The 23,472-nt window shown below is 35.6% G+C and overlaps 1 protein-coding gene across 2 annotated transcripts in view; it reads left to right on the forward strand.

Annotated features, from left to right (window-relative positions):
- The window catches only part of CDH19 (cadherin 19), a 159,212-nt gene that overhangs the window by 55,523 nt on the left and 80,217 nt on the right, over positions 1–23,472 (forward strand). For both annotated transcript variants that reach the window (XM_039839943.1, XM_039839950.1), the window contains exon 3: positions 18,735–18,836. The gene's annotated coding sequence lies outside the window, so the exon portion shown is untranslated. The remainder of the gene's footprint in view (positions 1–18,734; positions 18,837–23,472) is intronic.

A 23,472-nucleotide genomic window follows, 5' to 3' on the forward strand; every position in this document is an offset into this window, starting at 1 on the left:
ACAGTACATTTGGGGAGAAAAAAGAGAGAGTTATTTGTGTACTATTTGTGGAAGAAGTTTTTAGCAATATGTAAGTCATCCCAATGTGTATAATTGACATTTCATAACTGTCTCTTATTTCACTGGTATGAAAATTTGCAAAGATATTTTTGGGTGTTCAAAGAGTAAGCTATATAACATTGGAAAAGATATCCTAGTTAAAACAAAATAAAACAAAACAAAGAACATCGAGAGCAGAAACCCAAAGAATGTAGAATAATTGGTTGTCTGCATGTCAGTACAGTTTTTTCGTACATAAAATAGACTGGTCTTCAACATAATGACACAAAATAGTATCAAGCTGCAGTGAAATATCTTGTGACATGGCTTGGTTACTTTAGATCGTTGAATTTTTTAATCCTCGAGATTGTTGTTTGCTCAGGGAGAACTTGTAAATAATTACTCCAAATTCACGTTCAGGGAATAAAAACATAAAGGACTAAATAGAAATAAAAAATGTCCTCGTACTATTAAGGTAGTAGGTATTCATCGCATTGGTCCTGCGTAATTGGTAAGGCTTTTAAACTTTGCAATAGGATGGATATTAATGTCGTGTCAGCTTTTTATAGCAATCAGGTGTTTTCTGAATATTCTCGGTAAGAAAAAAGGGAGGAGGAGAAGTGGCAATTTTAACTTCTCATTTTACCACCATACTTGAGGCTTATCAGTGGTCCATCAAGATAATCATGATGCGTATTTACTATTTAAAACTAAAAAGGGTGTTATCAGAAAAATGATAGATGCAAAAGAAGAAAAATTATTTTTAATAGAGAGGCAGTATTATTTAGTATCTTGAAAGATATCACAGATAAGTAATTGGTATTTTTTTTATTTTAACAGTTGATATAATACTGTTTCTTCTTTCTGGTAAAGAAATTCACTGTTTTTGTATTCAGGTCATTATTAAGATCACAATAACACAGAATAAACTTCATTAGTGTATAATATGTGTCAGATTTTATATATATGTGTGTGTATATACATATAAATAATTATTACTTTAAAACATTTGCAATTTACTATCTGTATAGTGCTGGATGGCTTCAGTGGTTGAAAAGTGTTACTAATTCTTTAACTACTTAGTAGTAACTTCAGCATTACTGAGAGAGGAATGTGCTATAATTTTCCCAAAATCTGACTGAATGATGTGGATTCTGTGATTCCAATAAAAGTCTGAGGCTTCTAATGGTTGGAAGCACAAGCATAATTAACTGTGGAAAATCTTGCTAAACTAGGATATATAGGGACTATTTTTCAAAACATAGAAAACATCCTGTAAAAAATATGTTTTGACTTCTAAGATTTAAATGCATATTTGGAATAATCTTCATTTCTTGTTATGCAGAAGAAAGAATTAAAAATGTTACAGGGTAAGAAAAACGTGGAGGAAGCTTAAATGCATATTACCAAGTGAAAGACGCTGATTTGAGAAGGCTCCATACTGTATGATTTCAACTGTATGACGTTCTGGAAAAGACAAAAACTATGGCAAGTGAAAAGATCAGTGTTTGCCAGATGTTAAGGGATGGGAAGGAATAAATAGATGGAGCAAAGAGAATTTTTTTAGAGTGAAACTAATTTGTATGATATTATAATGGTGGATACATGTCATTATACATTTGTCCAAATCCATAAAAAGTACAAAACCGAGAGTGAACCTTAAGGTAAACTGTGGACTTTGGGTGATTATGATGTGTCAATGTAGTTTCATCAGCTGTGAAAGATGTGCCACTCTGGTGGGGGTGTCGATGGGGGTGTCCGGCAGAGGATGGAAACTCTCTGTACTTTCCACTCTGTTTTCTGTGGACATAAAACTTCTCTTTAAAAAATAGCAGGCAGGGAGGATTTCCAGCTTTACCTCAGTGTTCCGCTTCGAGCAGGTGCAGCCAAGAATATGGGGCCTCATTCTCTCGTCTTTCACTCTGAGACTGTGTTTCACTTTATGAGAACAGGCCTCCTGCTTTTCTCATCCGCCCAGCCCCATGCTACAGAAGCTCTATGTCAGTCAAGCGTGGTTGAAAAGATTGTATTTCCATTTTTCCACCAAGCCCACATATAATGATAAATGTGCGTCAATCCATCAAGAAGTTACAGCGGTTAAAACATACATGTACCTAAAATGGGAGCCAAAATGCAAGGAACAAAAACTGAATGAACTGAAAGAAGCAGACAATTCAATAATCATCATTGGAAATTTCAGTACACCCCTTTCCATAATGAATAAGACAGCAAGGCAGGAGATTAACAAGGAAATAAAAGTTTTGACAACACCTTAAACCAAGAAGACCTAAAAGATAACTATAGAACTCACCACCCAACAGCAGCAAAACAATCATTCTGCACAAATGCCAATTGAACATTCTCCAATATGGACCACATGCTAGAACTTAAAAGAAATATAAATGAACGTAAAAATTTGAATTCTGCAAAATGCATTCACTGACCAAAATGAAACTAAATAATAAATCAATAAAGAAAAATACTTGGGAAATTCACATATATGTAGATATTAAACACATCTAATTCCCAGTGTATCAGAGAAGAAACCATGAGGAAAGTAAGAAAATATTTTGAAACAAATGGAAATTAAAACATAACATACCAAAATATATGGCATAAAGAGACTTTGCCTTGAGAAAAATTTATAGCTCTAAACATTATGTTGAGAATAGTTATCATAGAGAAGAAAGATATCAAATCAATAACAGCTTTCTAATTTAAGAAAATAGTAAAAGAAGAGAAAACTAAAATCAAAGCAGAAAGAGGAAAATAATGACGATTAGAGGAGAAATAAAGTTAATAAATCATAGAAAAACAATAGAGGAAATAAACCAAAAGTTAAATTATTATAAAAATCAACAGATGGACAGTCCTTCGGTAGACTGACCAAGAAAACAAGAGCAGGAACTCAAATTACTAAAATCAGGAATAAAAGACGTGCCGTCACTCTGAAATTTGCAAAAATACGAAGGATGATAGTTAACAATATGAACAACTATATAGCAAGAAAACAAAACCAAACTACAGCAGAAAACCAACACATAAAAAGAGAATAAATTAGAGTTGGGCACGAAACATCTGTTCCTCGTTGCTTTTTCTCATGAGTAGATAGAGAAACTACATGTAAAAATAAAACGTTTAGTCCTGAATAAAGCCCACCTCTACTTTTCTGCAGTGACTCACACTACTACTCTGCTTCCTCTGCAGACTCATTACTGCTAAATTCACACCTCCTAGTTGGATTTAAAGTAGGCTAAATATATAATTTGTCACTAAAAGCAGGGCATTTGGCGATATGAACATGGCTGCTGTTAAAAATATGGGGTACTACAAGAGTTAACAGTGACAAGCCCAAGCACAAGTCTCAGCAGTGAGTTTCAAGGCAATCTAGTTTTATAGTCACTGGCTGGCAACGGTGATGAAAATGTTTATAGAGACACATTTTCTGATAAGAATAAACATATTTGAGTATCTTCTCCCATAGGTCTTGAACCAACTTAATCTCCTTTCCAACTAAGAATTAATTACTAGAGCAAGCCCATGCTCCATGCTGAGTAAGAAAGAATTATGCTAACTCTCTATAAAGCTAAGAGGAACTTATATACACTTGTTCATAGGAGACACTAAAATAGTGCTTGGTCATCTCCTTGGAACAGAGTCAAGAAGTTAGAATCTATTAAACTCATAGTATATATCATAGAACTCTATGGTCTGAAATTGGTGAAAGCACCGAAGCGTTTCTTAGCTTTAACTGCAAATAAAACAACCTTCTATCTGCTAAATACCAGCAATCTTTGAAATTCCTGGAAAGGCCAGAAGCTCTTTCAAGCCTGTGTAGAATACTATACTATCCCGTTAAGAGATGATTTTTCACAGTCCTGAATCCCCCAGTGAGGTGCTGTTTCCTTCAGATAAAAGCATGTTTTCTTTTTTTCTTTTTCTTAATAATGTTTTCCAGGCTTTAAAATTGGCTTCCTTCAACTAATTTTTCACTTGTACTAAACAAGGCACGATGAGGACAAAAGTGGACCATACGTAAATCATGTGTGTTTTCTATTTAACGTGAGTCATGTGTAAGATAAACACAGCACAACTTTTCTCACAGATAAACAGGGCATTTTCATCCCGGAAAGTCCGAAAAATATTTTAATACCTGGCTGTATCTTTCCCAACACACTTTCGAACGGAGCTGCAGATGCAGACCTTTAAAAACAATAATAACTCTCCTTAAAAATGACAGATACCTGTTTTTACTTTTATTTATAACCGAGTTTTTTTTGCCCCTCCCAATTTTCATATTACATAGGACATCGACTGTGAAGCCTTTTTGTGGAAATGTGTGAAATCATTGGTTTTGTAAAAAGATGGACATCTTTTTTTTATTTGAGGTCATTGTTAGCTGATACCAACTTTTATTGTTGCGCTTCATATAGTATGAGTTCATACCATCGAAAAAAATCTTTATTACATATCTTTTTATCAGGTGAATACATTTAAGTATTCTAATTTCACAGAAAAGTGGAGCCTCCCTTACTTGTGCCTGAAGAACATGCATTGCTGAAATGAGTGAAGTATGATTATCACTTCATATTTAATAGTTCATTCATTTAATACTTATCAGATGCTAGGGACAAATTTTTAGGCATTGGTCGTGTGAAGCTGAACACAATTAAGTATTTTAATTAAGGAAACAAACAATAATGTGTATATAAGTTTATAGACATAGGCGTGAATATAAAGACATTGAGATAGATACAGTAATAAGTTTAAGCATAGGTACGGAAATGTAGAATCACAGATATGACTAGAGATAATGTTTAATAGAAAAAGCAACAAATCAGTCGTAGAGGCTGGAGAAACATGGCAGCCAGTTCTAGTGTACTGATAATTTTCCTTTTCAAAGAAATTTTGTCTTTATTATTAAGTTAGGTGTTACCAAGGCCAATTACCAGAGAGAGTTCCTTAAAAAATTACAAAATCTTAAAGAATAAATGAATTATTTATATATACATTTGCAATTTTTTTCTCAAATTCTGCAAGAAAGGTATATATTCTTGCTTTCTAAAGTAGTGATGTCTACTTTAGCCCTTCAGTTTTCAGCCTTTTTTATACATTGTATTTGTCTGTGTCTTCTCTGCTTGCTTCCAACCCATAGGAACTTTATTTTTATTGATGTATAATTATCACATTACATTAGCGATAGGAAATTTCTCACCTTTACGTTTCATTTGTTTTTAAACCTATCTTATACCTAGTTTAATACTGACCATGAGTTTTATACTCAAAAAATGTCTGATGAATTTAGTCTAAATGATTTTAATTTAATCTAAAAATCACATTACTTAAAATATTGGGGAAATAATTAAAATAAACTTGGAAAATAACACATAAAATTTCAGGGTGTTTTTATAAATTATGCAAAATACTACTTTATAGAAATATTAAAGGGCTGTAAATTTAGAATGAATTTTAAGCCATCACTTCAGTTAAGCCCCAAATTTAATTTGGAAATAGGCAAACATTTTAGGCGATGTCATAGCCATCTGATAAGTAACGGGAGAAGTTTGATGCTTGACTGTGTGTTTATCAGCTTGGGACACGAAGCCGGGGTCACTCAGCCAGAGGGGTGTGGGGTCCTCTCTTAATCTTTAGGATATGTGGGCACCACTGCAGCAACTATATGAGGAACAATAAAATATTACTGATGGTAATATCTTTGAGGATGAAAACATCTGAATCTTATGTTTTTTAATGTGTTTGCTATTCAAGATTTAAAAGGTAATACACAGTTATTTGTATAACGCTTATAAAAGACCGGCAGTGGAGAGGTGAAATGTATGAAAATTAAAAACCGGTTTGTTACTGGAAATCAACAAGCATGAATAGCATCTATCAAAAGCAGAGAGATGCAGGATAAATTGGAATTGGCAGAAATAAAAATCGGCACAGATTGTTAATATGTGTAATTAAATATGGTAGCAAACTATTTTGCTTAATATTTATTTGTCATGTATTTGAGAACAGCAAATATAAATGGATAGAAACGTGAATTGAAACTTCATGTTTTACATATCTTTTGAAAAATAAGTTTTTTATAAAACACATCTTGGCTAAGAAAAGAAAGAAAATGTGAGCCTTTAAACAGATATCACTATTTCAGGAAGCCATGGAAGAGATAACAGGTGTCTCTGTTTTTCATTTTCAGTAATTGATCTTTCTTTTACTACACTTAAATTTATACTTCAGTGTTGCTTTTATTTTGAGAACTATGACAATAATATTGATTCAACATCTTCCTAAGAAGTCGGCTTTCTCCCATAAGTGGTGGCAAGATAGAGCAAAGCGATCCACAGTAATTTAAAACGAGTGAGTTTGGGAAGAATAGGGGAGGAAAAGATTGCAAATTGGAAAACGAAGGACTTGAGATACTGAACCTACAGAACTGGACACCTTCACTTCTATACTCATCGTAGATTTTTGCCTCTCAAGCCTATAAAGTAAGTTTAGTGATGCATTCTAAAAAAAAAAAAAAATCTAATGCAAGAAGAAAACAAGCAAAGAAACTAAAACAAAACCTACACACATCTTTCACTTGACTAACAGAAATTCAGCAATTCCTTTAGAAAGTTGATAAGTTGCCACTAAGATATAAAGACAGAATTTATTGCAGAGGGATATATAAGTTACAAATTTGATCTAACCATCATTTTCATATGAATAAATGGCCAATGCACCATTGGTAATTTTTAAAGGATGACTTACATGTGAACGATTTTGTAACAGAATATTATAAACATATAAATGATTTCTTTAGCAGAATTATAAGTGGCATATAGATCTTCGAGTGATTTTTCCAGACAGAATTAGCATTGGGCCAATAGAATTATAACATTGAGCAAAACAGAAACTACACAGGCAGCAAAAGCACATTGAGAACTGTTTTATGAAAAACAATACAAGTACCTGCAAATGAACTCCGTCCCAAAATCGGGCACCCAAGCCTTGGGGGCCTGGAGTGGGCTGCCTTTGGATTTCTACCTTCATTAGAGTTTTAATTCGTTTGTCTTGTCTCAGAGCTCTCAGAAAAGTGTCACCTACTTTTCCACGCTATGGCTTTGTTTAGTTTTAGTGTCTGCTCAAGCATTTTCAAGCATTTGCCATCGCCTTAGAGAAGTCTAGGTTACTTCCCCGCATACCAGTTTGGAGTTTGAGTTGTGTTGCGGTATGAATTTTTCTAAAGTTTTGAAACTTTCAAGTTTTCCACTCCAGTTGCATCCCCCCCCCACACCCCCATAAGCTTTGTGGCCTAATAACAAACAGCACTGTGTATGTGACATGCCATCTGGTCGACTCCGGCTCCTGGTGACCTGACCCCCAGAATGAGTGAGGCCCGCAATGTCCCACCCTCAGCATCCCTGCCCAGCTCCTGTGGACTCATGCCTACGACTGCCCTCCCGGAGCCAGTCCATCTCCCGTTTGGTCCTCCTCTTTTCCCGCTGCCTCCTATTTTCCTCAGCATTATTGTCTTTTCCAGAGAACTCTGCCTTCTCATGAGGTACTCGAAGTAGGGCAGCTTCAGTGTTGTCATTTTTGCCTCCAGTGATGTTTCAGGCTTAATTTGCTCTAGGTCTCACTTGTTCATCTTTCTGGCGGTCCAGAGCATCCACAGAGCCCTCCTCCAGCACCATATTTCAGATGAATCGATTTTTTCCTATCAGACTTTTTCACCGTCAAACTCGTGCATCCGTATATAGTAACTGGAACGTAAGGGTGTGGATGGTTTTACTCTTGATCTCTAATGATGCCTCGTTGTGCTTGGTGATCTTTCCTAAGTCTTCCATCACTGCCTTCAAGTCTGAGCCTTCTTTTGATTTCTTGGCTGCAGTCTCCATCTGAATAGATGACTGAACCAAGGTTAGCAAAATCTTTAACAATTCGAATCACAAACGGTGGTCACTAATCAACGCCATTGGGCTCTGTCATTTACTCAAATACTACGATTGGGATGCATTTGCAACTCGTGAATGCAGATTGGAGCTTATGACTCAGCAGAGATATTTAGGATTTTCGACTAGAAAATTTCCAAGCAAAGTGGTCCATGCCAGCTGAGAGGCAATTACTGAATTACTTTTTTTCCATTTATTGCAATTGCTTCTACACCTAAAAGACATAAAATCCTCCTGGAGCCTGAAGGATGCCGAGAGTCTTCTGTAACAGTAGAGAAACACTCCAGTAAGGAAGCCAGTGCCCAAAGAGCCCCCTAAAGAAATGGGAACGATGGACCAAACCGCGCTGCAAGGAGGCGACGATGTCATCGTTGGATGCCTGAGCAGGCAGCAGAACATGGAGCCACCTGAAAAACTGCCTGACTCTGTTACCCAGTGGTTTTTAGTTCTCAATTTTTCAGTCTGAGAGTTTGTTTTGTTTTCTTTTCTTTTAGGGATTTATTTAGCAGCAGAAATGCCAATATCCTTAATGTGGAATTTTAAATCTGCAGAAATATTTTTTTTTAAATAATCCCACTGACTTGACATGATAATATATTGTTCTTTATTGTGTTACAGAAATCTGCTTTCTCAAAAAAAAAAAAATCTCTTTTGTTATCTTTCATCATCTCCATGTTAACCCTGAATCCTGTCTTTTATCATGGCTCTCAGTGATATTTCTCTTTAGCTTGTTAACAATAATGAGATACCTGGATGAGAGGGTATTAAGTTGAATATCTCCCAGTGGAGCGTCTGATACTACCTGCAACGGTTCACATTCACTTGAAAAATATTTGTTCCATCTCCGGTACCCCAGTGCACCTGTTTTACGTCATACCCTGTTTCAGCGTGTCACAGCTCTCCACCCACCGTACTTGCCGGTCTGAAATTGTTCAATATGCATTTAGGGGCCTCAGATACACGATTGATCAGCCATCTATTACGTCATTTATTCATGAAGTATTTTCTGTGTTTGATATTGCAAATACTAAGAAGTATTTTAGGCATTAAAATCAGTTTTGCCTACTTTCATAATCTAGATTTCTGTGACACACAAAAGCTAATAAATAAGCCATTTGTTTTTCTCAAGCTGCCGCATGCACACCATTTGCTATGTGTTAAATATACTATTAGTATTTTCTATTATTCTTTTACTTTTTAAAAATTTGTTTGCACACAAGATATCGAAGGAGAAAACAGAGCTTGACCGAAAGTTCATTTTTTTTCTTTCAAAGGATGACAAGGTAAATTGACTTTTTCTCAGAATTAATATAATTACAGATCTAACTGCTTTGATGAAACTATTGGACAGAGCCACAGTGATCCTACCAGAATTGTAAGAATGTTAAAAAGAACTTTGTATGCCAGTGACAGTCCAACACATCTTGCCCCACTGAAGAGAGGCATATTTGGGGGAATTCTTAAACTATTACATAAACTCTTTTAGTTGGTCAAAGAATAGACTCATTTTTGTATGTAATGATTATGAGCTTTTCCATAAAGTTAATGAAACAAATCAATATGTTTTTCCATTTTGACACACATTTTTAAAAATTGATAATTATACCTGCAAAAGAAATCTATATCCTTTGTTATGATTCATTTGGCATAGTAAACTTCCAGATATAGTGTAATTTAAAAGTCATTTTATGCCAAGACCTAGATTTCGGGACATTAGCTGATTCACTCATATAAATGCTGTTCACAGCACCTAGGAAGGTGATCTATAAGTCTGGATTTGTTTTTATGAGATATAAAAATGTTGTAGCAAAATGTGCATCTTTAAATCAGCCACTATTTGTTCACTCATTCACAGCTCTTTTATTGGGGCCTGTCTGGTATGTTTCAGGAAATATAATCAATAAAATGAAAAAGAGCATTTTAATGAATTGTCCAAAATACTATGCTCATATTCCACAGAATTTGTAGAAGACAGTTAAAGCATCTAGTTAGTGTCTAATAATTTAACAACAAAAAATAATTTTATCTACACACTGAATCAAACACAAATATAATAGATTTTAATATTGTACTAACTCTCCTTTAGGTCACTCTTCCCTTTTAAGAAGAAAAACAAATGCTTTACTCATTTTTAATTAACTGTAAGATATTTGAAAGCTAGACCTTAACATTTTATAATCAATATCTTTCATAAAATATAAATAAAAGCAATGAGATTTGCCGAAGGCTTGGTTTGACTGAAATCTGGCATTCTCTCTATGAAAACAATCACGATTCTCATTTTGCCCAGTGAAGCCATATATTGTGTATCCCTGTGTGTTTACATTAGATGTATTGATACATTAATTTGAAGAATAGATATATTTTTATAACAAATTATATGCTTGTGTCTATATTAGATATATAGACATATACCTTAGATACATAGCAAAATAGAGATTAAACATCGATACATATGTAAATAGAGATTGTCATTCTAGTTTACGTGTTAGCAAGTAGAAAGTATATGTAGTTATTTTTATTCTTTGTGTTTATAGGAGACATCACATTTGGAAAAGGATAATGTCAGTTTAATCCAGGTCTAAAATTTTATTTATTCAATTATGTTAGCCTAAGTCTATCTTAATACTAAATAGTATCACTTCTCAACCATCACAAGTCACATGAAAGCGATGGGAATATCTGGTTACATACTGTAGCAGAGAAAGTAAAAGACAGATTAAAGATATTAAAAAGTCAAAATGGTTTTCCCCTTAAAAAAACCTAACTCCCACATTGCATCTTGTCATACTATGTTCACATTCAGTGCTACATATGATTTAAGCATAGTCGAAAATTGATTATAATAAATCAAATTATTCCAGTTTGTAAGTTGTATGGATGGCTACCCAGCAACGGGCTCCATATTTTTTGTGTTTTCATGAATAACTTTCCTTTGACTGTCTAGTCATTTTTTCCCCTGTGTTCAGACTGGAGAGATTTATCAACTTTCCAAAATGAAAATTGTAATGGAACTTTAATTAAAACCATCTGCTACTAGGAAGGAAAAGACAGATGGAAGGTTGGGACAAAGTGGCCCTGTAATGCATTATTACATAGAAAAACTCACTGTAACAAGAAAGGGTAAAATGAAATTATTAAGATAACGAAGGGTTATTCAATACACAGGTTTTGATTGTTTGGTTGTAATTAGGGAAATGACAGATTTGATACATACTACAAAAAAAAAAAAGAAACACAAATGTGGGCCTTAAAAATACTTTTAAATACTTTTAAAATTTCTGTTATATATAGTGGATCTTGAAATTCTTGATACATTTTAGCAAGTTGAATCCAGAAATAGATTAAAATATAATACATGATGATCAAATGTGGTATACAGTTAAATAGTAGAATAACAAAATATAAATTAGTCCCTTTTTTTCCTCAAAGATTGGTCGATATATGAATTTTAACATTTACTTACTACAAGTTAATGAATTGTACAGTAAATTTAATTAAATTGTTTTAACTAGATGAAATAATCTAAACTTCACATAATGAGAAAACAAAATATTTGGAAAAATATTGGAATTATCTGATAATTTTTCCAATTTAAAATATATTTTTTTCCCAAAATACTGTGTATATTTCTTATTCTGGGACAGTAAATTTTCGTTGTCTTTGTAGATTATGTAGAGAAACAAAAGGACGTGAGGAATTTTCCATCTTCCTGCTATCTTAGACCCAACTAGTCAAGCATTTCATAGATAGATACAAACAACAAAAAAGAGACAAAATGATCCTTTAAATCTGCCAGAAACAAGTAGACTCTCGGGAGAAAATGCAGACCAGTCAAAGCCTCAGCTACTCAATCTGTGGGCACATCGTAGAGACCCCAACACCACTGCCCGAGCGACCCACAGTGAATATGGCATCCGGGCTGTTCATTGTGCTTCCGTAGTATATAAATCGTTCTCCATTAAGCTAAAACATTGGCCATGCTACATGGACAGTATATACAGTGAAGTAAAATTTTAAAAATTAATGAATGAAAGTTGGTAAGGCATTCAACCCTCACCAAATTTTTTCTGCCTCTTGTGTCACGAGGCTCTGACTTAGGTATAGATATAGTATCAGTTTTGAAATTTCTACTTGCAAATTTAAAAATTATGTAAATAGCCCCCAGATGGACCATGGAGTTTGTACTAAATAAGCATAGCTAATCCTTGTATTTCAGTAGACAAGACAGATAATTTGTCATTTAATATTTAATGAATTCCCACCTTATTATATAAAATACAAATACGAAATAATTCTGTTAAAAGTTTATATAAACAATAACAATTTAATATGTAAGGAGGAAGAGAGGGAAGAAGAAAACTGTAGAAAGAAGTGGAAATTGTGATAATGAGGAATATTATATATGTGTTTATATACAAGTATATGTATATGTCTGCATATGTATATCTACATATATGCATATGTGTATGTGTCATAAAAAATCAGTAATGAAAACTAAAGTTCTGAGAATGCATGTCATTCTATTCACTGGATAGAGTAAAACCTATTTTTACAGTTTAAAATATAATTGAAATACACGCTCAATGACTATAAATATATTTTACTTTAAACATTTTTAAAATAAATCACAAAATCATTTTATGAGACAGTACTCCATCTTACGCTACTATTTAGTGTCTCAGAACTGTATATTTAATATCGCAAGATTTCAGATGAAAACCTGGCCTTATCATTAAGTGAGTTGCCCAGAAATGTAACTTCTGTGTTCTGTTTGAACAGTATTTCTTGCTTCTTTCCTATGTGCAGCACTCCAGAAGAGTTAGGGTTTTTCGAATAAACAAGAATTTTTTTAAAGGATGATAAATATTATTAAAGAAGAAAAATAAATATTAAAACAGTTAAACTACTTCCAGTGAGATTTTTAGGCATGAAAAATCCAAGGAGTACATTGGGCAGACAGCAAATATGTGTGATTAAAAAAATGGGAATAATTACATAGGAGAAAGATGTATTGAATGAATTTTATGAATGAGCTGCAGAAATGCACTGTAGCATTCAAAAACCATGAGTTAAATTGTTGGGTTTTATAATATTTCTGATGACTGATTGTCTTCTTCCTTGATAAACAAAACAAAACAAACAAAAACTTGATTATGTAATTATGTTTCGTATTATAATAAGATGAAAATTTAGCGGAAACTCATCAATATAATTGCGACTGTGTGATAGAATACATCTTCTCCTTAATTACACTTACCACAGTCTATGCTTTAAGTCTGCAAAGCAAGTGTCGCAAATCTAATTCTATGGCTGCCTTGTTTTGAGCCTGAGTTTCTGTGTCCACACGGATGCCAGTGCTATGTGACAACAGGAAGTCCTCCCCTTCAGACGCTGCGTGGAATTGCTCTAATTTGTTCTGGTAATGGGTGCCAGATGTCAGAGTATAAAAAGAAGCTGGACCGGGCAAGAAGATTGCCATTCTGACCTTGTGTTGAGTTCCACAGCTCTTGCCCTGTTTTGTCTTCTGTGAAAATCAAATATTCAAAAACATACTGAACAAAGTGGGATACGCAAGTCCCCACCTGTGGAAACTATCACAGCAGACGAGAGATGGCTGCTTGGTGCTATCCTGGAAGGGTGGCATCTGCCACCGTTATCTAAGCTGTCTTTTTCGTTGGGAGTTGGGGGAGGCAGAAAGAGAAAGGAGGGAAGAAAAGAATCTGTAACCTCCATCCACGTGCACAGATCACCTCCCGCGTAATGACTGCTACTTCTTCGAGATCGCTTTCTCCCCAGCTGGGGCTCTGGTGTCGCCTCTTAGTAAAGATGAAGAATGGGTCTGAGATTTTGTTTTCCTCTGCCTTTGATTTTTCAGTAACTATAGGGCTAACATTTCCTTGCTTGTATAATGCATGTCGAATTTATTGCATTTCTCACTCCATTTGTCTTGGCGAAATAGGTTTGAACCTGAAAAGGTCTCTGCAGAGTAAATCAAATGAATATAGTCAGATGCCTGCTGTCATTGATAAGAGTACAAACCGGTGATAAGGTCGGTCACCTAGCACAGGATTTACATGTCTGAGCGTTTAAATCTCATTTCTGTTAACCGATTTCCTACCGGTTCACAGAGCTCCATGCAACTCGCTTTCTGTTCGTAATGAAGTTTATATTCCAAATATTTTCAAATGGTTGTTTTCTTAGTATAAAAAGGAGATTTCTGTTTCTGAGTAGTGTCCCCATAACAGACACCTTTGTTTTCTTTGGTAAAGGTTCAGTTGGAGTATAGAAATATCATCTTTTACTGAGGGAAAAATAATGCATTTTGTTCTCAGAAAAAGTAGGAAATGATAGCAAAAAAGGAATTAACTACTTCTTCTGTTTATCAACTCTGTTGTCCAAGAAGCATTTAATAAAATTTGAAAATTCAGATAAAGATCTAAAATTATTTTAAAAATTGTAATTATGTACTATTTGCCCGGCCGTGCTGGGAACGGTAGAACTGAGCTGAGTAGAAAATATGAGGCTTGTTCAAGGGCTGCGCTCCATACATAATGCTGCTGGCACCGAACGCTTCCTTATAGTTAAGCTAATCACAGTTTCTGTTTCTCTCCTCCTTTCCCCACCAAAAATGCCAGAAGTCCAAGTATATCTTAGTTTTTCTTGAGGGTTTCCACAATTTTATACTATGATTTTTTTTCAAATAGTAATTTGTTCTAGTGAGGATTTTTTTTTTTTAAATAAATATTTGAGAAATAGCTATAATAAGTCACTAAAAGCCTCTGGTAACCCAATTATCGTAGTTGACATCCCTGATTCTACACATTGATAATACATGTGTCATCGTTAGCTTGCTTACGCAGTGGCCCCCACTGTTTCCAGCGGCACTGTCTTTAGTTTGTTCAGCACTATTTTTGTCACAAGCTGACCCACGTGCAGGACGGCATGAAGGGGTGACAGGCCCCTGGCAGCACAGGGAGAAAAACGAAAACAGGCCTCGCGGCTGGCAGTTCTCGCCTGCGCCGGGCATCTTTCTTGAACTCTTTGAAACACGTCTTCTCATCTTTAAAACTGGACTAAAATTCCCTATTTTGTGAATATCCGCTATGATAGATTTCAGAAAGTAGCTGGACCAGAGGACGCGCTCTCCTAAATTTTATGGAAAATACAGTTGCATTTCAGTTCATTAGGTTAGCAATCTCAGACTGTTAGCTACATTTATACTATTACTTTTGTAACCTTTATTTACTGGCTGTAAACGTGATGTATACAATTACTTATTAATAAGTACACAGCGTTACACCATTTCTTGATGCCCCTTAAGGCACTGTTTAATGAAGAACATTTAAATGTCCTCACCCAGAGGCCACATGGCCTCTATAGAATGCAACCGGGGGAGAACAACTATAATACTCCTTCAAATTTAATAGTAGACGGAGCTTTCTACACGCAGATACTTTGAATCATTCTAGCAATAAGGGCACGTGAGCTGGAACGAAGTCACCCTGGGGTGTATCCTCACAGGCTCCCTTACTCTTACTCTTCAACTCAGCCACACACCGTGACCTTTCGTTTCAAACCCCGCAGCACAAAGGAGACTGACCAGACCCCCTCCCACGTTTGCGGGCATCACCGGTACTGGCTATTGACTGTGAAACTGGTGCTTCCTCACCTTGCATTTTAGAGCCATTGTTTGACTTGACTCTCAGGTGAGAATCACTGGAATCGTCTTCTCCCCATCAGCGGCCTTGCTGGTTCAGATTTCTCTAACCGCAGCAAATAAACCAACTTCGAGTGGTCCTAATGTTTGCTTTTCTGAAAAGAATATATTGGGTATACTATAACTATTTTACTCATGTTTCCTTTCCGTTAACATTCCCTTCTGCTGGGAACAAGAGAACCAGCGGGAAAGAACTGACTCGATCTAACGAATTTATTAGAAATTAATAAATACGTTTGGGGAGAAGCCATGGATCTTTAGGGCTGGCATAAACATAATGCGATGCACAGGTTCACACGGGTACTAAAAATGGTAACTTAATCTGATAGTAACTTGGGTAAGGTTTAAAACAACATGAGGTCATTATGCTAAGGAAGCATTTAGGAGACACAGAAGGCCCTTCATTTAGAAAAGAGTATATTTATTTATCGCCTGCATTATTCTGCAGGTACCGTTTAGCTCAAATAGCAATCAGGAAATGAAAATTTTGAATTAAAAATATTAACCATGGTTTCACGTCCCTGTCTCTTGAATGGTCCTTTCCTCTCAGGTGATTGATAAAAACAGAGACCACAATGGAACATAAGCAGTAAAAAAGGCCAGTAAGTGAAATTACATCTGTACAACACTCACAAAAACACAGCAGTTGCTTCTGCTTCAGCTTTCTCTGGTTAAGCCCCGAAAGAGCAACCACTGGTTCTTGGAATCTAAAAAAAGATTAGAATATTTCTAAAAATCTAATCACTCATTTAAATTGAAAAATACACCAGATTGTATGTCTAGTAGTCTGATTCAGGAATTTTCCCTTACAGGTAATGTACATAGCAGAAGGCATTGGTACAGGTAAATAATGTGATTGAAATTAACTGGTTGTACACAAAATCTTGAGTAGTAAAATAAACTGCAAGCTTTGGATTCTGGATTCAGCTATAAAAACCACTAAGCATATGCTCGTGAACATGTTACTTGAAATTTCTGGTGAAGGATTCCTCATATGAAAAATGAGAATATTAATAACCACCCTTCTCACAGAATTTGTTAGTGTCAATTACATAACTGATGCCGAAACTTAAGAATGCTTTTGAAAATTATTTGTTTCATTCCTATAACAATAGTAGTTTTATAGAAGGGGATATTTTATTTGTAGATGAAATTGAGATAATGCAATTTATTATCAACTAATTTACAATTTAAAATATTATAGGGAAAACTGATATTACATAATCAGTGGATAATGAAAATATTTTTCTTTATTTACAGTAGGAAAATTTTTCCCCAGGTAACTTGCACTTTACATTTACATGTTTTGTTTTGTTTTTTAAGTAATACTTCTTTTTAAAGCCTTGTTTGTCATTGCCCTTGAATGTTTTACTTCTGTCTTTAATTTTTTTTTTTCAGAAGTGTTTTTATGATTTGAGGACTTTCTCTAAACCAACATATGTCCAGAAATTTCTTTCACTGCAGCATAAGGATGGAGGAAATTACCAGCATGAGTAAAGCTTTACCTTCCATCTCAGAAGGCTTAGTGTTAATGTGTTTTTTTCATATGAAGAATTACAATTATCTATTAACATTTTTCTAATAATTTTATGGACATCTTGGATAAAGCATTTATATGCATTCAGGAAAAAATTCAGTACTGCATTTTGGCAACATTTTGACTCTAAAACAAATGCATGGTTTTGGTGGAAGATGTAAATCATAGATCTATACCTATGAGTACAAGGTAAGAGACACAGTACAGGGTAGGCTAATAATACCTCCCCAGCCATCATCACCTAAGTCCATCTAGGAGTAGGTATATAAGAGTTGCCCGCCTTTTTCTGGATTTTCTGTCTTGAGTTCCCTGAAGAGAAGTCATTTTAACTTTCTTGCAACGACATTGTAAGGTTAACATGAAGGTTGTTTGTGGCAGGATTTGCTCACTCTCTCATACACCCATGTACACAACAATTGACATGAGCAAAAGAAAATGGGGCCAAGGTCCCCAGAAACAGAGTCGAAATAGAATTCTAACTTCGATTTCCAAAATAAAGCTACCTTTACTTCTGTCCTTTCTTTATAGACAAATTACTTGACCTTATCCTAGTTGGCTTTCAGACAGAAGCAAAAGAGGTCTGGAATAGTATGTTTCTATACAAGACGTTCTGCTGAATGCTTGCATTAAATAAAAGTCGACGAATATAAAATATAAGGCCAGACTTCTAGGTATTCTGTGCTAATTAAAGAGATTGTTTTACAAAGATTAGTTATCAGTATATAAGTCCTCCTGTAAGAGCTAAAGGGATTAATTTCCATGGTGATTCGGAGGAATTAGAGAAAGTACTGGGACATTCAGGATCCCCTATGAAAGGTATGAAATTTGATTTAAGCTGAAATGATGGGAAATTATTAAGGTTACTTGAAAAGGAGAATGTCATATGTATATTAGGTATGTAAATGTTTAGGCAAAATCTGGGAGTCTTTATAAAATTAAAAGTAAGTGTGTGTGCTGGGACCACGGGCTGTTAGCACTGTATTCGTCATATTGTAATTCCCCCTTATCTGAAATCTTGCCTTTCGCAACTGCAATTACCCACAGTCAACCAGTCTGAAAATATTAAATGGAAAAGTCCAGAAATAAACAATATATACATTCTAAATCGTGCACGGTTCTTAGTGGCATGATGGGTCTTGCACTGCCCCTCCTCAGTGTGATCCACTCCTTTGTCCACTGTGCGCGGTCCCCGCCCGGTGGTCACAGTGCAGCTGTCGGTCGTCAGGTGAACTGTCTCAGTATCATGGTACTTGTGTTCCAGTCACGTTGATTTTACTGAATAGTGACCCCGAAGCGCAAGGTTAGCAATGCTGGCAGTTGGAATATGCCAAGGAGAAGCCATCATGCGCTTCCTCTAAAGTGAAAAGGTGGAAGTTCTCAATAAGGAAAGTAAAGAAACCCTATGCTAAGAAAGCATCTTCTCTCTGGGAAACTGTGCAGAAGGAAACAGATATTCGTGCTAGTTTTGATCCTCCTTCTGACCTATTCCCAGCAGATCAACAGTAGCCTAACACGACGTCACAACGCCCACGTCGGTCACCTCGCCTCGTGTCACCTCGCAGGCACTGTGCCATCTCACGTCACCACGAGACAGGTGAGTACAGTACAGCAAGATATTTTCAGAGAGAGACCACTTCACATGGCTTTTATTACAGCCCGTTGTCGTAATCGTTCTGTTTTATTATTAGTTATTGTTAATCTCTCACTGTGCCTAATTTATAAATTAAACTTTAGCATAGGTATGCATGTATAAGAAAATAACGTAGTATATGTAGAATTCAGTGATATTTACATTTTGCAGGTGTCCACTGGGGCCCTTGGAATGTATGCCCTGCAGATGAGGGGGTAATGCCATATTTTTCTGTTTAAGGTAAATGTTTATAGTCAAAATATATAATGCTTATACTTAGAAAATATGTTCTTTTCCCAAATCTGGAAATAAAATGAACCTTTTGATCAACACAGCTATTACTGGTGCTGTGCTCTCTGGCACCATGAGTTTGCATTCATCCCTCGCTTTTTCCCCCATAACTTTGGAGGGGGCAGCCTCCAGCACCTCACAGTAACAATATACCTAAAGCTCGAGTTTATTATCTAGCACTTAGTAGGTTTTCAATAAAAGTTGAATCTAATTCCAAATCAAGCTATATTTTCAGATATATCAAGTTACTTTTTTCACAACTTTAGGCTCATAGCTTGAAATCGCAAAATCAAAATTGATATGTCCAAAATACATGGAATCCATTTATCTTTCTATGTTCCTTCACGCAGAATTATCACTCCCCGTCTTCTCTGCAGCAGTGTCTAACATCTGGAACAGGCTTTGTCTATCTTTCTGCATTATTGAAGCTGCCATTTCAAATCCCATCTAAAACCATATCTTTTTCTTTCTACTGCTTCTATTGCATCCCATAATTGCATTATTTAACTCTGTCAAATGTACTGGGATACAGTTTTCTATGAAAATGAAATTGCACAAAATATACTGCAGTAGCATGCTATTTTGAAATTAATTTTCTGGAAATGACTGCCCCCAGGTTAGAAATAGTCTTGTGTCTATTAGTATTAAGCAAAACAGCCATATAAACAAAGCAAAATATTTTAAAAGTTGGACAGACTTTAAAAATGCTGAAAGGTTGAAAGCAAAAGATATTTTTTGTAATTCTTAAATGCTCTTAATATAAGATTATGTTAGTGTATCTGTGCTCTGGTCCCCTACACCAAAATTTATTTGGTACTTAAGGACAGGTCATCTAAATTTTGACTTAAGAGTTCTTAGTTTTAAGAGAAAAACACAGAGAATAATAGAATCTTCCTGTAATCCTTTTATTGTTATTTTTATCACATTGTATGAATTTCATCCAAGATAAAGAAATTATATTTAAATCATTAAGTTAATAATGTGGAAATAAACAAAGATTAATCTAAATGAGAAAGTAAAAGATATTCGGTCAGCACTTGCCATAGCAAAGAAGTCAGCCACCATTACTTGCCTTTGGCAAAGACTCAAAAAGACTCAGGCAGGGGAGTGGATAAGCTTTACTGTAGAATAAAGGGAAGGTTCTAAGTGTACTCTGATTGGAAGATGCTGGGGCTGTAGGTGGGCTAACTAGAAGCAGAACATTTTCTTTGATTGGGAAAACATATTTGGCTTTCTCTGGTTGGTCTTTCTCTGGTTGGAAGCAGGGATAAATATTATGCCAGCTGTCAGTCACTGATGAAATTCTGACCTCTGGGCCAATCACCGCTAAGGTGGTTTGTCTTCCCAAATGAGGTTGTGGTCACAGTTTTATCTTCATACATGATCTAGAGAGTATCCATTAGTGTATGCAGTTTCTCAGTAAAATTTAGAAGCATATCCACTTTTAAAATAAAAATGTCAAATAACAAATAATGTTTAAAGAAAGTTTTTTCTTGACAATAACCTATTCGAGTTCATATTTGAAGGAAATATAAGACCTAGCAAAATTAAGAAAATTAGGATGGAAACGAGCTTTCAAAATAAGGGGAATAACACTTGCAAAGACTGTGAAATAAGAAACAGCGTGGAACATGGGTAAACAAAAAAACCTCAGCGTCATTATTCACAGCAATTCAGGTTTGTCCCTAATGAGCTGGCTGAGGTGTGCTGGCACTAGACCACACAGAGCCTCTTTGTAAGAAGAAGGGTCGTGGACAGGGGTGTGAGGGTTTTCCTACGAGGACTAGGCCGCCATCGACGGGACCAGACAAATTAGATTGTTTTTCTTTTAAAGAGAGAATATTTTTTTCTACTTCTTGAAGAGTGGATCGAAGGGGGGCATGAGCAGAAAGTACTTAAACTCTTGCAGAAGAACATTTAATAAAATATAAAGGATGAAACTATTAGCAGTGGAAAAAGAGGCAAATAGATGGATTAAAATAGTGCTTCTCAAATACCAATGTGACTGTGAATGAAAGTACAGACTCTGAGTGGGCAGATCTGGGAGTGTGTCTTTGATTACGTATTTCTCACAAGATCCCAGATGATGTTGATGCTCTTTGTCCAATAGCTAAACATTGACATTTGAGCAGCAAAGGATAAGAGAAATAGTTCTCCTCTCTGTGATGTTCAACCATTTATACAAAAATTTTGCAGTACCGTTTCGTATCCTGAAACAAAATTTATTGATAAGTAATCTATCCAAGACATGTAAAAAAAAAAAAAAAAAAAACAGCAACAAAGTGTCCTAATAGTAATTACTATAAGGAGAAATAAAAGGAAAGTTAATTATAATAAAATAATATGGATTTCAAGATAAGACCACACTAAGAGACATATAATCATCTTGTACCAGTACTTAACCTCAGTGTGAATATTGGCTCCAAATTCAGACAGAAATAAGCGTTGTTTTTGCAGTAACAAAATGTGCAGCGTTGTCATCGTTAACACTGTTGGAAAAATGTCAAAAAAAAAAAGAAAATGTTCTACATAGAATAACTTACCATCTTCCCTCAGGATTGGGATTTCTAAAGTATACATATTCAGTGTGTTTGAAATCATGCAAAAATGTACTTGTGTTTATATGCAAAAAAGAGTAAGGTTCAAGACTCAAAAATCACAAACATATGTATCCTGTTGGCATATTCTATATATTGTGTGGAGCAGCAGATAATTCCTCATTCTATACATTGCAAAAAAAAAAAAAAAAAAATGGAATATCCACAGTCCTAGCCAAATAGTCCAATATTTTGTATTCCATCCAGAGTTTAATTTGTGGATACTCAGTTTGTTTCCAGGTTTTTCTTCTAACACAAACAATGCTGCAAGGAAAATTGTGAGCACGTGTTTGCTCGTAGCAAAAATTACTCTGTGTGTGTGACAGAAATTGACAAATTACTCCACAAAATGGTACCAATTTACAATTCCATTATCAAACACTTTATATGTAGGGGACAGCTTTATAACGTTTTCTTTTATGTGTCTCCTGCTTCTATAGCAACCGTGACAATCAGGCAGCTCGTCTTCGAGGAAAGACTTGAGACAGCTGAGAGATTAAACCATGTGAATATCCAGAGGAAAAAAAAAAAACATTCCAACAGTTTCAAACAACAAACGCAAAGGCGCTGAGGCAGAAAGATGCTTGGCTCATTGGAGGAGCAGCAAGGAGGCCAGGAGCGGTGGAGTGATGAGTCAAACGGGAGGACGCTTGGTGGGAATCAGGACTGTAGATGAGGCAGGGGCGGATCTCCAGGGTCTTCCTGGGCTGTGAAGAGAACTCTGGAGTATCTTCCTTCTGTAGTGGGAACTCAGTGGAGGCTTGAGGTTTCACTTTGAATTTATTATCAAACTCCAGTATTTGAGTCTGTCTGACTGAGCCCACTGGCCGGAAGAAATGCATGAGCAGGAGTTTACAGTGAAAAAAGAAATTAGTTTATTATGAGACTGGCCAACCTGGAGTGAGGATTTGTTCATGTCCACAAGGAACCAACTCCCCAATGGCGTGAAAGTTAAGTTAAAGATTCTACAGGGCAGCACCATAAGACCCTGTGGGTTAGAGGGTCGGGGTCGTGCTGGGAGCTGACTGCTCGGAGGTGAGGTGAGGGCCATGCATCATTTTCTCTGGTCTTGAGGACAGTCCTGGGGTCTTCTCCAGAGTCCCTGGGTCCTATCTCATGGGAAAGTAGCCAAGGGCTCAGGAGCTGAAAAGTAACTTGGGCCAAGGTGTAGCCTGCCAGAGGTCCCCACGTGTGACCATTAGTCAGGTCCGCGTTCCTGTCTTCTGCTGCCTCAAAGGTTGATGACTGTCAGGGTGAAAGGTCAGGTCACTGGGGTGGGGAAGGAGAGAGGAAAAAAATGATTTCTAAAGCTATTGTTGCAAATCAAATCTAAAACATGAGGACCCTCAGTTTCAAATTGTCATCATGAACTTTAGAACTTAGTGCCACTCTTAATTTTTTTCTAAAGTCATCAAGAGTCTCTTCAGAAAGTTTTAATTATGAATTATATATATATGTGTGTGTGTGTTTCTTCTCAGTTTCTGAAATTTTCATTATATGTGTGATATATATATTTCATTATATAATATATATATTATATAGTATATAGTATATATTCATTCATATATATATTAAATAATGAATGTATTTCATTATTTAATATATATATGAATGAAAACTTCAGAAACTGAGAAGAAACATGGATGACTTAGACCTATGTCCTCAACATTTGGAAGAAAGGAGTGTCATTAACTGAGATGGGGAAGACTATG

This window comes from Pteropus medius, unplaced genomic scaffold (assembly GCF_902729225.1).
Source record: "Pteropus medius unplaced genomic scaffold, Ma_sr-lr_union100, whole genome shotgun sequence".
In the NCBI taxonomy this organism is placed as follows: Eukaryota; Metazoa; Chordata; class Mammalia; order Chiroptera; family Pteropodidae; genus Pteropus; species Pteropus medius.